At 32.2% G+C, this 17,888-nt stretch overlaps 2 pseudogenes; one reads left to right on the top strand and one right to left on the bottom strand.

Annotated features, from left to right (window-relative positions):
• Positions 1 to 4,487: 4,487 nt before the first annotated feature.
• LOC109339048 lies at positions 4,488 to 5,808 on the bottom strand (annotated as a pseudogene).
• Positions 5,809 to 7,316: 1,508 nt separating this feature from the next.
• LOC109339049 lies at positions 7,317 to 14,436 on the top strand (annotated as a pseudogene).
• The last annotated feature ends 3,452 nt before the right edge of the window (positions 14,437 to 17,888 follow it).

Below are 17,888 nucleotides of genomic sequence, written 5' to 3' on the forward strand. Positions count from 1 at the left end.
TCTTGTCATACTTGATCCAGCAAGTTTCGTATTTTAGTGTTCATTGATACCCATGGGCCGTCCTGCTTGCCCATTTGAAATGCCCATGGGCGAAAATGGCATGTTGGGCGGGCATTTTAGGGCGAATGGACACAATTTTCATGCCCTGCCCGCCCAAAACGTGCGGACGGGCGGGCCCCATGGGCTTTGCCCAAATTTCCGATGATAATTGTGATTTCTTAATTTACAGTAAATTTTTATAATCTTATGAGACTAAAAGTCTTCGGGCCTCTTTCGGACCCAAATTCACCCTAAATTCGATCCAAATAGGATTTTTGAGTTCCATAATTCGGAATCGAATTCTGATTGAGCCATTAGCTTCAAAGTATTATTTTGAGTCAAAATAGACACCAAGTTTCTCCATAACTCATCTGTATATATTTTTCACTCTGAAATCAAAGTTTCGACGTTCTAAGCACAACTATAAATCGAGAGATTATTAATCTCTGGCCGAGTTTTAACCAACAATACTCGACATGATTTTAATCATGATGTTTCATCGTGTTAGTCACATCACTCATTCATGAGTCAAGCTTGCTTGTTGAATAAGCAAAAGTATAACCACTTTATCACCATGATCTCAATCACTTACATAATTCCCTAAATCACTCATCCACTCCCTTACAACATCATGGTCTTTTGATCTTCCCAAATCTGATTTCTCCTCTATAAAAAAAGCACCATTGGCCTTGAGGGTGCTCACTTGCCCTCCTCATTTGCTCTCTTTAAGTCATAAACGTTCATAGTAGATTTCAAGGTATTTTCTCCAGCTTTGCTTCTTAATCTCTTAAGTTCTAGGCATTAGATGTTTATAGATTTTTAGTATGTTGTTTATATGTATGTTAAGAACATTTTCAACCGTTGAAATATCCAAATAATCTTCCTAACTCTTTATGTAATCAAAACCCTAAAACTTGTGCTTTCTTGAACTTAAATGGGCTTTTTCACATAAAGTTGTTCTCACTTCCCACTATTCTTGCTTTAGCTTTAGTTTCTTGCATGATAACATTTTAGGACTTCAAAATAAACCCCCTATTTAACATGAACAAGCTGTGACCTTATTGGTGATTTTAGTGGTGATTTTTACCTCCATTTGTGTTAAGACAACCTTTGGAGTTTAGGTGGTTAATGGAGAAATTTTATCCCTTAAAATGCTATCTTTGAAACCATGGACTCTTTGTTGTTCATGGGGCTGTTTTTAATCTTTTGGATCTAAGTATTTTGTTGATTTTAGTTAAAGGGGATGATTATGTAATTAAATGAACCTTTAAGGAGTTTTTGAACCATGTAAAGCTTGAATTTTTCCACTTGTTTTTGGCTTGAAAAATCGTAGCCTTGGACAAGATTAGATGTATTTATTTTTCTGTTTTTCTAAGTTAAAATGTTTGAGTTAAGTGAAAATTTTGTTGAAAAAGTGTTGTTTTAAAAGTATTAAATATTAAAGGATTTCTAGTAAATTGTTATCTTTTAAATTATAAGTTAAAGTAATAATTTGGAATAAAAAGTGATTTACTAAAGTCTTGAGTTTATAAACTTAAGTGTTATAAAGTCTTAGATTTTACTTAAGTTAAAGTGTTGATTTTCTTAAGGAAAGCTTACTTTAAAGTGATAAGTTTAACTTAACAAATCTTGAGTTAAAGTAATGATTTAGTTAAGTTAGCTTACTTTAAATTGGTAAGTTTAATTTAAGAAATCTTGATTTAAATTAGTGACTTGGATTAAGTTGACTTACTTTAAAGTGGTAAGTGTGACTTAGAAAGTCTTAATTAAAATGTTGATCTTAATAAGAATGTCTTACTTGTAAAAGATAAGATTTATGAATTGTTCTCATTACCAGAAGAATTTAATAGAGTGGAAATGCATGTCTAGGAAAGTTCCGTCTCAGGAAAAACTTGGCTTTAAGTGTGTCTATTACGACCCACCTCTCTTTCTTGGGAACTAACCTGGTGTATATTCACAAATTATGACATAATTCTAGTATAAGAACATCATTGATTTTATGCAATTAAGCTCGTACTAATTTCAGTATAAAAATCTTAGTGTAAGGTATTGATTTTAGAAAGGATGTCTTACTTGAGAAAAATATAAGTTAAGTTTTTGCATAAGTGTCATCATGTAAGAATTTTATTTATTAAGTATTCTAATTAATGTTTATCTTGTTTGGTGCTGTTATGTTGGCGAATTTTCTGTAGTTGCACCAGATACCATACATTCAACTATTGTCGAAGAAGCTTTCTACACAGAATTACCAGGTGAGGGAGAATACATCGTGACACAATGGTGTCAGAATATGATATCCGAACCTCCTAAACTACCTCAAAAGTTTGGAGTTGTCTTGGTATTAAGAAATCTGGTACTTAATCAATTGTCTGTCTGTTAGGATTAAGTATTTATGATCTCTTACGTCATATCGTTTAAGTTATGTCTATATATAGAGTAATGTTATCGTTATCCATGGATGAACATTACTCAAATAATTGTATCGAGGAATAATCGATTAACACTTAACTTAATCAATTAGTAATACTCTATAAATCTCCCTGTCTGATGGACATAATTGATTATCAAGACTGGTAGTCGATTATCAATGTCATAAGACAAAATTCTTTTAGCTATTGTAACTAGGAATAATTGATTAGCCTTTGGTATAATTGATTATCAGTGTTATAAAATCGTCTGAATGATGGAAAGCATGTGAATGCGAGTAATACAAGATAAAATACTTTAAAAGTGACCGATGTCCCAAAGATGAAATAAATACCTATCATTAGAACATAAGTAAACATTATCTACCGATAGTATGGGATGTTGGTGGTAACAAGATTAATTAGGGCCCTTTTGACGAGGTTGTCGACTATTATGACGTTAAGGGCGAGGCCCAAAAGGTTTATGTTTTCCACGTAGTGAGATCGTCTGACCATAAGTGACTTGGCCATTGGGAGTCCATGGTGATTCAACGAAGGTTCGTAGTGGTGAGGATATTATTCCTCTATCGTGTTAAGACTTAAGATTAGGTCCCAAAAAAAGCATTCCCTTTGGAGATGTCTTAGGCTGGGCCGATCATGTAAGAATCAACAATGATTAAAATATTTAATCGGCTAACATCGGTTAGTGTGCATACTCATTATGAACAGTGAAGTAATGGAGAGAAAAGTTACGGGAGACGAACGAGCCTTGATATGTTGAGAGGGGCGGCGATGACGGTGATGCGTCAGCAAAGCCTTAAGGGAGAGTCTAGATGAGACAAGTCTCTTGTATTCCTGGATGAAGTATTCGGTTGGATCATACAATTCTCATAGCACAAACTAGACAATCTCTGACAAACCCTCTTTGCAATCAGGATCGATGAGAGGGATGCCCATAAAGTGTTTGATACGACACCCTTCTAAAATGGAAAGTTCTGTTGGAACAGATCGATCACATATCCTTGCAAGGAGTGAATTTGGTGCGTTCAAATCGACTTGTTGTGGGACATGTACTCTCGGTTATTTTCGAATAGTTATTGGGAGGATATTGGCGTAAGGATGGATGAATCGAACATAACATTCATATATCGTACTCGTAGATATTTATTCCCAAATCCTGAGTTACAAGCATCATTCATCATCGACACATACGTCTATGATGACATGTTATATATGTACTTATTTTTCTGTCTTGGTGTGATATTTTGTGTAATTCCACGATGTCAATGAAGAGTATTCATTAGATGTTTTACTCCCTCTCTTTCTTTCTGGTGTACTTGTATTTTTGTATACATCATTGTTCAGATGGAACGATCGGCAATGATTTGGAACTACTGATTCATGATGTCCTAGGAGGGGACTTGTAGAGTTGATAGGGTGAAGATTAGGACTCCTTGTTCCGACTTTGACATAGTGGAGGAGATGGAGGTTGACGATGATGTCGATTGTGTGGAGTTAGTCTGTATAGAGGACTCTGTAGAGGTACTAGACCTCTCATCGGACTCAGAGCCTGAGCAGGATCCGAGCAAGGGCTCTAGTACCCCCGCTAGTCTTGGAGCTAGCTGCTAGGAGGTGCTTCTCTTCTTTTGATTTTTGGAATCAGGATACATGTGTAGGATACTTTTGTATTGTTGACGCCCTCAACTTATTTTATACTTATTTTTACTTTATAGTTTTCAGTTTAGGCGACGATTAGAATCTGCCTTGTATTTTGCAACCACATTGTACTGGACCAAGCAACACCTTGATGTGTGTGGTGTGGGGTCAAGTCTTTTATAATGAAAAGCATTCAGAAAAATGTTGTACCATTTTCAATTACCATTAGGTATCAGTTATTTACTTTCTGCAGTTTATAAAAATGTAACGTCTTGAAAATGAAATGGATATAATGAAAACCATTTGTGATTTATATATTACATAAATTTTTTTTACCCATTTTTCTAAGAGATTAATTACATTATTTATGAAGTAATTTTCGGGACATTACATCATGTTTTGGTTACAACCATCAAATCAGTTATATGAGTTCCCCGTATAAGGGGCATGTCTTGAAGATTTTGAATGGCTTGAACGACCTCTAGCTCCACTATTTCCATAAGCTTGTGGAGAACCTCTTAAAAACTTTTGACTGTCATCTTGCACACAGTCTTGAACATGTCTATCTTGCCTACCAAGTCTTTGTGGAAAGTAAGATGGATTCAGTGGTCCTCTAGAATGAGACCTTTTGGGTTCAAAGCGTTGGAACTGAGTATTAACATGACTTTTCTCAGGTGACCTTAATCTACAATGTGAGAACTAGAAGACCCCCTTTGATCACTTTCCTCCCTAATCTTATGCACAACATCAACACCTTTTCCTAAAATTTATTTATCCTTACACTCACAATAATAAATATTTCATTTAGGGATGACAAAAATACTCCACCCATGGCTACCCGTCAAAACACCCGTAATATGTACTCACAAAAATTAACTTATGGGTGGGAATAGATTTCATAATACCCACCCGCAAGTAACTGTCCATATATTTTAATTAAATGTTTTATATTTTTTATTATTATTTTAACATTATATTTTGTCTATTTTATTATTATTTTATAATAAATTTTAGTGATTGTACTATTATCATATACATATCATATTATTCAAATAATAATTATTTTTATATTGATTATTATAAAATATATAAAAATATAATTAAAATTGAAAACTCAATGAGTACCCGCAAATACCCACTATCCACAAATAGTACGGGTATGGATATGGGTATGAACTACCCATGCCCGCCTGACCCTGTTGCCATCAGTAGTCTCATCCATCTAATTTTGTAGGCAATATCTCTTTAAATCTTGGTAATAACTTTCTCTTAAATAGCACAGTGCTCTTAGTTGTTTGTCTCTTACTCGTATCCATTCAAAGAAATCTTGATATTTGCGATTTGCTCAAGGGTAGATGGACAACCCTAAGTGAAATGCTCTAATTCTCCACAAAGTTTGCAGATCATTTCCTCTTCTTTTCTTTTCTTCCAATTCCTCTTCGTGGCCTTTGACTTCACCTCCCAAACCTTAGCTTCTCGGTTGGTGAAATCAGTTGGGACAACATTAGGGTCATGAGACTCTTCCTCCTCCTCAAATCATGCATTCAACTGTTTTTTTTATTTAGCATTCTCTTGCGTATTGGCAGGAGCAAATCCCAAAGGGCCAGTGTACTCCTTATAAAGGTCAAGAAAATTGTCATCATCGATATCTGGTCTATTTTCCATATGAAAATGCCCTTTTTAGTTTGAACTTGATTGATGAAGATGATGATCGAGTAGATAGTTGATGTTGGTGACGATTTTTTGTTGAATCTTGGAAGAGAAAAGAAAAATAATAATAATTGTAGAGAATGTATAGTGATTGTGACCAAAACCTTTAGGATGAAGGCTCTGATACCATGATAGAAATTTAGAAATTCATCTCATTCTCATTAATTGAAAAAGTGAAACCAATATGACTTATTTATAAAAAGAAAAAATGCTTGCGATCCAAGTAAATGAATGATACAAAATTAACCAACTAACTTCAACTATTAACGAACTACCTAATTTCCTAACCACTTAACGAACTTCTAAAATAATCTCTAAAATATCTTCAATAAATGTGTTTTAAAAAAGAAGTAAATTATAATGTTATGCGATTTTAACGGTTCAAGAAAATTATGATGTAATGTGATTTTCATATAATATATCAATTTTTCTTTTTTTCTCTTTTCAACTTCTCTACATAATTTTTTAATTATTTATCAATTTCTCCAACAAATCCACAAGTCCGCCGTCCCATTTTAAAATGGATAGGACTTAATAATTTGCACAAAAATAATAAACATAACTGCTGATAACTATTTTTCATATACACATATAAATGGGCGAACCCATTTTGCCATCATTGGTCATTTTTATCTATACTATTAATAAAGGCAAAACAAGTAATAACTACTTCATGATATAATTTTTATATTCCAAACTTGCCCTTTTATATTTTTAATAACTACTATAAACTTACATATATTACTTTCATTTTTATATTAACTAGCGTGTTGACATGCACTGTCGTGCCTGTCAACCCGCTTTCCTATCGTTTGTAATGTATAATTTGTATTTTATAAATTCAAATATAATTTTTTGCGCTAAATTTACGGTTGAATTTATTCAATTGGTTTAATGTTCAATTTTTTAAATATACTTTTAAAATAAGAAGATAATAAAGATAAAATAAGAAAATAATATTATATGGTTTTTTTGGTAGAAATAAAAAGATATTGAGGGCAAAATAGGAAAACACAAATTACACCATGATGAGTGATTATTTTGTGTTTTCCCTTTATTAATAGTATAACTAATTTAATATCATTAATCTTCCACACATTCTCTTATTTCTATCTTCTATCTTTCTCTACCCAATAAGCACAAAAATGAGAAATTGACATAAATTTTATGTATATCATATCAACTATCATATATTATTTTCTTAAATTTTCACTCTTTATTGAGTTTATATACTGCACTCTTATATTTAAATTGTTTTTCTTAAATAATATAATATGAATCATACATATTATATCAAAAGAATAAGAATGCGGGTGACCGGCACGGAGTGCCGATCGACACGCTAATTACTATAAAAGAAAAAATATATATACTAATGATATAACTTTTTATATATTATTATATTATCTACTATTCAATTATAATAGAAAATTTTCAATTAGAGTCGGTGAATGTGTTAGTCTCCGCAGAAATGCTAATGCATGATTAAGTGGTAGGGACATAGAAAGAGACCACCGTAACTTAAATTAACGATCTCTATTTTGTGTCACTTCCCAAAATAGAACATCCAAAACCAAACACACACTGCGATCTCATATTCTATTCCTTTCTCTCTCTCTCTCTCTCTTTCTCTCTTTCCCTTTTTCTTTCTTCTTCTCATTTCATATTCCATATCTCGATTCTTAACTTCCTCATAGATTTCCATCCCAACCCAGTAAGTTTTTTTGTTCATTCTATCTTTTAGTTGTTCACTAGCTTCACTTTCTATGCTGATTTTGCATAAAGATGGCATTTTTGCTAGATCTGGAACATTTTTCAATCTGGGTTTTTTCTGATTTGATTGTTTTGGTGCTTGTGGAAATGGTTGAATTATTAATGCTAATGCTGTTTTCCATTTTGCTAGATCTGGAACTTCCGTTCAATTCTATGGAAACTATTTATCGCTAAGCTCATTCATTAATATTCTATTGCTTTCCGATGAGGTTTTCAGAATTAGATTTTTACCACTTTTAAAATTTCTACCACGTATTAGTTACATGCTTTCTTATCATAGGTTCTTTTGGATCCATCATTTTCAGTAGTTTTGGTGTCATTTTCTGGATAGCTATGTGCTTTGTTACAGTTATATGATTATCTCTTTTAGCCTATGTACCGCCTACCACATTCCACTTGGTATGCCTCGGGTTTGTCATGAACGAACTCTTGCATTAATAATGTAAAAACTGACGAACCTTATAGAACCGAGTACCAGAATCGGTACCACGTACCATAGATTGTTAGCTTATCGATCATTGTTGCTTTCTTTCACTCTTGAATTTTTTTTGGTAGACAAAGTTTTTGATGGGGTGAGGGAAATTGTGCAAATGCCGGGGTTTAAACACAGATTCTCACATTTTATGATTTATTACTTCCCTTGCTGATTGTATTGTCCCTGCTTACTTCTCATAGAACTCTGCCACACTAACATAGAAAGTTTTAAATTGGTTTCTATATTTGAATTGTTCTTTGTCTTTTTAGCTCTACGATTTTAATCAGGACAGATTAACGGATTTCTATATTTATTTTGTTGACTGTTGCCCCCTTCCTTGTTCGCTCGCAGGTTAATCTTCAAATCAGTGTGTCATATCTTATAAACCGTGGGAGGAAGCTGTATTACTATTAAGCTTTCTAATTTGAGATATTGGGGTTTGCAAGTCTATTTTTGTTTTGGAATTGTGAATTTGGTGCTGAATGTCTAGTGAAACAAGATCTGTGCTGTGATCATATCCAGTTCATAACTGAGCAACAAAAAGTATAATTTGGATTCGTATTACGTTCAACTGATAAATGTCGAGGGGCAGGTCTGATGGATCACAGAAGAAGCGTATAGTTGCTTCTCTTTGTGTTGTGGCAATCTTCCTTGGTTTTCTGTATGTGTACAATGGATCCATCTTTGGTTCGCAAAATACCGGTTCATCTGCGCTTGAATATGGCAGCAAATCATTGAAAAAACTTGGGGCATCATATTTGGGTGCAGACGATGACTCCGATGGCAAGCAAGACGAGTCTTCATCAAGTGTTGTTAAGCAAGGAGATGTGGGAGATGATATTGTACCAAAGAATTATCCTGTAAGTTTTCATGCTTAGACTCGAGGAATATTCATCCCATTTCTTCATAAACTTCGTTTATTATAGTTCTAAGCTTGCATTTTATTTAGTGACTCTTTTGCCAGCATACACAGAGACACATATGACCAGAAAATGACATGTGTTGTCGTTTCCATTGTTAGCAAAAGTGCATATTAGAACTTTATTCTTAAATTAATCCTTAATGTTTTCGAATTACTTTTACCTCTTAACTGATATAAGGTTATATTTATTTGTATTTTCTGTGCTTTATGCACAATTCACATTTGTTCCCTATACGGAAGAAGATTTTGATTTAGCTCCTATGCATACAATCATTTTAATTTTGTCCTTGTTGTTTGTTGCTGTGACTCTGAGTATAAGCATCAAACTTATATCAAGTATAGAATTAAAATTGAAGGTAAATTTCACATATAGGGACCAAAAATATATTTTAACCTATATTTTTTGTCCATATTTGTGACACTCATTTTCAATTTGGTCCCCACTCCTAATCGTGTTACTGAAAATGGAACAAAATTGAAAACAATTGTATGTATAAGGACTAAGTTGAAATTTGGTTTTGCACAGTGGCCAAATTGAAGATGAGTATTACTAATTACTAATAGGGACTACAAGTGCTAAAGTAGATTTAGTATGAAGAATTTGCCAATAAATACATCAGAAAGAAGAACAAAAACGAGAAGTCGAGAACAATCAAAACCATTTCTCACTATTTAGGTTAGCTGCATGCATGAAAAGAATTTCCCTTTTGATCCTTAACAAAAACTGTAATATCACATACTTAACTCAACTCCTAATAAATACTAGATGTCCTATAAAAGAAAAAAATTGAAGAAAATTAATAGCATATTCATAATTTATACCAAAATCAAGCGACCAGCATCTTGCTTGCATAATTAAAATATACATAATTATGCAACCACGGCTCCACCAAAGTGAAAAGAGGAAAAATTAAACAATATAATCAAATTCTTCATTAATTTCATCACCATCATATTCATGTTTGTCTTCCTCAGACTAAGATCAAATAGTTTCACCACCTATACTGTAAAGGTTATTATCTGAATCCATATTTTTCAATCCTCCATCTAGTTCAAGGTCTTCATCCAAATTCGGGTCTAATTTTTTGAACAACATCAATCTCATGGAATTCTTCTGTTTTTGAAGGTTTGCGATGATCGTCATTCAGAGTTGATTCCCTGCTTAGACAGACATCTCATCTATCAAATGAGATTGAAGCTGGATCTCTCTCTGATGGAACACTATGAGAGACATTGTCCTCCTCCAGAAAGACGGTTAAATTGCTTGATTCCTCCTCCACCAGGATATAAGGTAAAGATATACTGAGATTACACGAGGTCTTCAATCGTAACATTATCATCGTTGATACATTTTTATTATTGCTGTCAGTGCCAAACATATTTTGTTTCTATGATGTTTCAGATCCCTATTAAATGGCCACATAGTAGAGATGAGGTTTGGAAAGCAAATATACCACATACTCACCTTGCTAATGAGAAGTCTGACCAAAACTGGATGGTTGTGAAAGGTGAAAAGATAGTGTTTCCAGGAGGCGGTACTCATTTTCACAACGGGGCTGATAAGTACATTGCAGCAATTGCAAATGTAAGGCTTCATTTATCTTTACTGGTTATGCACTCATGCCTATAAAACACAGTGTAATCTTGTATGTATTTATGTTTACAAGGTAGTTTCATAGGAATTTATCATTTATGTTTGTCTATTTATGTGTTCAGTAATATGCTTTTCAGTACCATATTTGGCAATGTTAGCATTTGTTTATATTTAATTTTTTTACTTCCATTTCATGGATAAGTCAGAATCTCACAACCAGTTTGTATTGCCAGATGCTTAACTTTACAGACAATAATCTCAATAATGAAGGAAATTTGCGGACAGTGCTTGATGTTGGCTGTGGTGTTGCCAGTTTTGGAGCTTATCTTCTTTCATCGGATATCATTGCAATGTCCTTGGCACCCAATGATGTGCATCAAAATCAAATTCAGTTTGCTCTGGAAAGAGGAATTCCTGCTTATCTTGGTGTCCTGGGAACTAAGAGACTCCCTTACCCAAGCAGATCTTTCGAACTTGCTCACTGTTCTCGTTGTCGGATTGATTGGATTCAAAGAGACGGAATACTACTACTTGAGCTGGACCGGTTGCTTAGGCCTGGAGGTTATTTCGCATACTCATCTCCAGAAGCATATGCTCAGGATGAAGAGGATCGAAGGATATGGAGAGTGATGAGTGCCCTTGTGGGACGTATGTGTTGGAGAATAGCCGCAAAGAAGGACCAAACTGTCATCTGGCAAAAACCTTTGACAAATGACTGCTATATGGAAAGAGAACCCGGTACTCAGCCTCCTCTTTGCCAATCTGATGATGACCCAGATGCGGTTTGGGGAGTGAATATGGAAACATGCATAACACCTTACTCTGAACGTGAGTACCTTCTTTTCGTGTTATAAATTATCTGATGGTTTTTGCATTCTATTGCTTCTAGTTTTTTCTTTGTGACTAGCAATCTATAGTTGCTTTTCTTTCTTTCTTTCTTTCTGTTTTGGTGTATTAGAAATTGTAGATTTGATGTCTATATTATCTATTGGCCATTCTGGAATTAGGATTTGTCTTTCATTTAGTGCTACGGAATTGGACCGGTTGATTTGCTACACTTGATCAATCTTGCCATTTAGATTCTATCGCTAACTGTCACCTGGTAGAGCAATATTAGATTATTAGAAGTTGAAAACTGCTCATAAATTTTGAATGACCATTTAAGTCAATTTGTATCTTCATTCTTTCTAATTACATTGAGGTCTATCATATGTTCAAGACCCAGCAAGTTAGTTCATTGGTACAAGATCAATATGAAAGAGAGAAAGTGAGAGAGGGAAAACTTTGAATTACCGGGCTGATTATTGCTAGAGAATTGTCAATGAATAAACTACGATTTTAAGGCCATGAATGGAATGCTTAATGAATAATAACAGATTGCAGAAACTTGTAGATAATCAGTGGTAGACTATGTTTCACTCTCTCAGGAAGAATATGAATAGTATTTAATTAGGCCAACATTGTGCATCTCGACTGCTATTACTATACTCATTCATTACTAAATCTTGTATTCTATTTATATCGTCCATGAATGACATGCTTTGAGCTGATGCTGAATGGTCTGAACTGAACCCTTAATATCTTTTATATCAAGTACATTAGTTCTTTTCCCTTTATCTTATGCTTCTGGTTCTGGAAGTTGTGTTATTGCATTGAAAGCATGTTGCATGCATTAGAAGGAGCTAAAACCATGCTTTGAAAAATATTCCCCTCCATATTACGCTTCTGGTTTTAGAAGCGGTGTTATTGCATTGATTGCATGTACCATGCATTAGAAGCAGTTAAATCCCAGCTTTGAAAATTTTCATTATTACTTCTGAATTTTATTTAAATTTTTTATTGAGTATCCTTCCGAGAACCCACTAAATGGGAGTCTCGTACAATGGCCTGCACTTTATTAGAGTATTGGATATGAAACTTCACCCGCTTAAAAATTTTGTTGCTTTTAGCAGATGACCACAAAGCCAAAGGTAGTGAATTAGCTCTATGGCCTGCAAGATTGACCAGTCCTCCTCCGAGATTAGCTGACTTGGGTTTTTCAAACGAAATGTTTGAAAAGGACACGGTAATTGGAATTTGCAACTTATCCTCTTGTTACTATTTAATTATATTTTTTCCAGTTATCATTGAAACTATTGGATAATAAATAAGACACATTTTCTTTTGATAAATAAATTATAGGCTCAACTTTTGTCATGTGGTACAGGAACTTTGGCAAAGAAGAGTTGAAAATTACTGGAATCTCTTGAAACCGAAAGTTTCATCAAACACCGTGAGGAACGTGATGGATATGAAAGCAAATATGGGTTCATTCGGAGCCGCTCTTAGAAGCAAGGATGTTTGGGTGATGAATGTTGTACCTCATGATGGACCAAACACACTTAAGATAGTATATGACAGAGGCCTCATAGGGAGTACCCATAACTGGTATTGAAGCTTATTTTCCTGAAACATAAATTAACTTTATCTTTGATATCTTTCTATGCATTTGATTAAATTAACTTTTTTGTCTCAATTTTTGGTATATGTTTTCTATTTCTAAATTTAGGCATATTTTTTGTACTCTAGCTGTAAATTTCAGTATGTTACACAAGGGTCTTGCTTTATGTTACTTTCCTTGTGAAACCTTTGAATCATGGATACCAGACACAGTTTGGACAAGGACAAAGTCCAAAATTTAGAAAACTGAGGACGCAACACTAAGTATAAATGTCAAATAAAAATTAAATATGGACAACATGACAAAGTATCTGAATTGAAAGTTTGTAGTTATATATTTTAATAAATAAGCTAGTTATAGCAAAAAGGCGTTGGTCTAATGGTGTAAGGCCCCACTGGATCCCTAAATAGACGAAAATATGAAATATTCGATTCCTAGGGGTGACAATTATTGGGAAGGGCAGCCATGCACCCCAAAAGGTATTAGTCCCTCACTCTATTAGTAAAAGCTAGTTATATATTAGTAGTTACAACACTATGATTTTAATAAATAAGCTATTGAGATTTGTTACTTCAATGCTTGAACCTGTTATCTATCCTTGATTCAATTATTATCTTCAATAAGCAGTTCCTCCTGTATAGCTGGTAAATTGATCAGATTCAAAATCCGAGTTTGGATGTGGAATATGATTTTTGATTAAACTTATACTTACGGGAGATATAATTTTGACAGGTGTGAAGCATATTCAACATACCCCCGCACTTTCGATTTACTCCATGCATGGACTGTCTTTTCTGATCTAGAAAAGAAAGATTGCAGTCTAGAGGATCTGTTGATCGAGATGGACCGCATGCTTAGGCCAACTGGATTTGTAATCATCAGGGATAAACAAAATGTGATTGATTATGTAAAGAAGTACCTAACAGCATTGCACTGGGAAGCAGTTGCAACTGCAGATTCCAGTTCCGACTCTTCTGACCGGGATGGCAATGAAGTTGTTTTCGTTATCCAGAAGAAGCTGTGGCTGACTGCTGAGCTTTAGGGATGCAGAATAGGACAACCAATATGGGTTTTTCATTTCCTAAGGGATTTAGAAGCATGTCCTATGTGTTGTTGGATGGAAGCATTGAACATCTTCTAGCATTACAAAGTGTTTACATTGTTTTCATTTTCATTTGATTTTCTTCTTTTGATTCATATATCATTTTCATTTTTGTGATACTGAGGCAAGTTATTAAGTCACAGGTGTTATGCTTCCATAGGGTATTATTATTTTTGCCCTTCAATTGGGTATCATGTAAGCTACATAATAATCAATACCTAGTAGTAGTTGACTTGGTGTTGGTGATAAAAGCTTAGGACTTGTCTCTTTATATGTAATATTTATATGCATTAATATCAAAATTTGTATGTTAAGTTTGTCCAGTCCAAGAAACAATTTAAACGGCAAATGTAACTCAAACTCAATATTTTCAAAGATTACTAACAGAATGCCAGTGGAAATGTTCTATGTTGTTGGCACTGAAAAATGTATTAATTATTTACTGCTAAACGAAAGACTTAAGTTTTTAGTTAAATAGAGTCATGTATTAATTTAATAATATAATATAAATATTAAAGTTGTATGAATTGAAACAAAAAATATATATGTAAGTTAAAATGATTATAATACAAAAACATAAAATAACTTTGAATTAACAATTTGATGTGATAAATCTTAACTTAAACAACATTGCTGATGTTAAATTGTATAAACCAAATTTTAGTTTATAATCGGATTCAAATTTGTTTTTTATTAGTATAATTTTACTTTGAGTAACCACTTTTAATTAAATTTTGTTTTAATAAATCAACATTTTGTACTTTATTTTAGATCATTATTTTTAATGTTTTATACTATTATTTTTTTATTTTTATCTGTTTTTTTACATTTGAATTTTATTTTGTAAAACATTAAATATTTGGTAGTATTTCCAACTTTGAATCTCTTATACATTGCATAATTATGAAATAGATATGATTATGATTGAGTTTTAATAGTCATTTGATTTTTAAATTCAAATTCATCCAACATTATTAAATTACCAACTTTTCTGTTATAAATGTGTATTTAAGTTTATTAATTATCCGTGTATACTCTTGCATTCAATTTATACACATTATTTTGATATATATATATATATATATATAATAATTTACGTTTGAATTTGAATTAATTGATTTTTTTTTTGATTTATTGAATCAAGATACTAGAGTATTACTTTATTATGCAACATTAAAATTTTAAACTTAATTCTCATAATCTTATTTGAGTGTAACGTCTATGTACTAATAGTATATAGATTTATACCCAGTCAATACATCACCTATTACTCATTTGTATTACTTTTTTGAAAAGTCAATAACAATTAAAAATTAATAATAATTAAAAATGAATGAAAGATTAACAATGTATAAAAATCTTACAGTGTCCGTATTTACAATTTTCTTCTCTTCTTTCCCCGACTTATCTTTTCTAACCTAATAATGTGTATTAAGATACACATTAATTTTTTGTTGTCTTATGAAATCATCTTTTTCATTGATTTTGTGTTACATCCTTTATTATTCTCATTATTATATTTTATATTTAATATAACATAAGTAAATTTTATAATGTCAATAAATTATGTATTGACCGATTATATTTTTTTACATTCATAATAATCATTATGTAAGTCATATATATGATATACAATTAGTTGTTCGAGAAAAAACTTTATATTGGTAATGGATAAAAACTAAACTTATAAACTAAAGTACATAAAAGAGAAGTAATCTCTTGATTATTCTCCATTTATATTTTATTTTTAGTATTATCTTTATTTTATCATTTTACTTATTTTTATTTTCTAGAAAGACACATTTTATTTGAATACTGTCCTTTTATTTGAATCAGAGGTATCGAAAATGATGTAAAATATTAATGACACAAAATATCAATTGAAGAATTTAACTTCATCCCAACCTCTAGGTGTAAGACCCTAATTTTCATAATAAAAATAATAATAATAATACAATATGTAAGAAGCTTAAAATTACCAAATTATAAAAGGAATACTTCTTGAAATCTTATTAAATATTAAATAATATATATTATAAAGATGCATGTAATATTCATAATAACACTAAACTAAAAGGGCGCAAGACATCTTCTACTAACATCAATCCTCTAAAATAACTTATACAATGAAAACTAATTTATAAGAAATTCAAGTACATGATCGCGTTCTTCAACGTAGTTTAAACTCAAATTCCTTAGGTGTCTCACCTAGAAATGTTTGAAAACCCAAGTATAGTGAGATAAAAATCTCAATCTCAGTAATACTATTTCAGAAACCTTCAAACAATAAGATTCCTAGCTGTCACAAGTACGAAAAATCTGCATAAAAATAGTAATAGAGATTAATATTCACAATACATCATATTATAATATAACTAATAACTTATAACTTATATAAGATCAATTAGAAGACAAGTCACACGCATGAAATAACACATTAAATATGCACATCTGGCACTAATTGCCTTGAACCCACAGTCCATGATTAAAAGTTTGCACACAACATGCCTGTTGGAGCTGTCTGCTCCTCACTTGGTGCCCCAAGTTCGTAAGAATGTCTTACCCCATTTCTAGGAATAAGCTCGTCTTCACGCAAAGCTTCATAAAATCAACATAATTAAATAATAGACCTCAAAGCTTCATAAAATCTTATAATTTCATCAATATAAAAAGAAGACACACAATTAAAAATTATATGATAAACTAACCACACTCATTATACCACATAAATTACACATAACTAATCCTTACATTTACATTTATAGTTAATGATATATATATTCAAACACTACACTCTATGTAATTGCAATATGTGTATAAGTTGGCAATATGCATTTCACACAAATAAATAGAATTGAAACAAGTATGTAAATTGGCATGGTACATCTCCCAATTTCATATACACTTGCAATAGCAGTATAAGTTACATATAGAATTGGCACGCTGCAATTCACAATTGCATATAGAACTGAAAAGACATATTAAGAAATAATGTAGTGAAGATATTCAAAACAGAATTTATACCATACATCAAACCAATATTTATATATATAATAAATAAATTAACTATAATTATGTATATAATTAACTAACTAACAATATTGAACATGAAGTGTAACGCTCCGAAAAGTACTCCAAAAAATCTTACTCAAAAATAGGTATTTTTTTTAATAATGATGCCATATAAAATTTATCTCCTTATATTCGTTTCATTTTTGGAACATCACTTTAAGTATAACTCAATATAACTTTGAATCATACTTCATTAGAATATCATGAAATATTGGTACTAAGTACAAGGTGGAATCCTAATCGTCACCCAAATAAAACTACTCGCAAAATAAATACCCTATACAGGTACACTAATAAAAAAGCACAAGAGCCTGCGTAGGTATAACCGTTTCTCCCAATCCTCCATGTCTCCTCCTGGGACATTGAAAAGCGGTAACTCAGAATCCTCACAGAATGATCCATTTGAACAAAACGTGAATAGAAGACAAACAGAAAGAAAAGGGAGTAAAACATCTAATGAATATTACTCATTGACAACGTGAAATTACATGGAATATCACATCCAGACTGACACGCATAATAAACACAATATATACATCACATATAAAAATGTACAATGATGAATGATGTTATAATGTCAGATTATGAGGATCAAAGTCCACAATCTCAATGTATGAATGTTATGCTTGTTTCATCAATCCTTTCACCAATATCCTCCCAATATGCTATTCAGAAATAACCAAGAGTACATGTCCCATAA

Source organism: Lupinus angustifolius, unplaced genomic scaffold (genome assembly GCF_001865875.1).
Source record: "Lupinus angustifolius cultivar Tanjil unplaced genomic scaffold, LupAngTanjil_v1.0 Scaffold_54_8, whole genome shotgun sequence".
Classification (NCBI taxonomy): domain Eukaryota; kingdom Viridiplantae; phylum Streptophyta; class Magnoliopsida; order Fabales; family Fabaceae; genus Lupinus; species Lupinus angustifolius.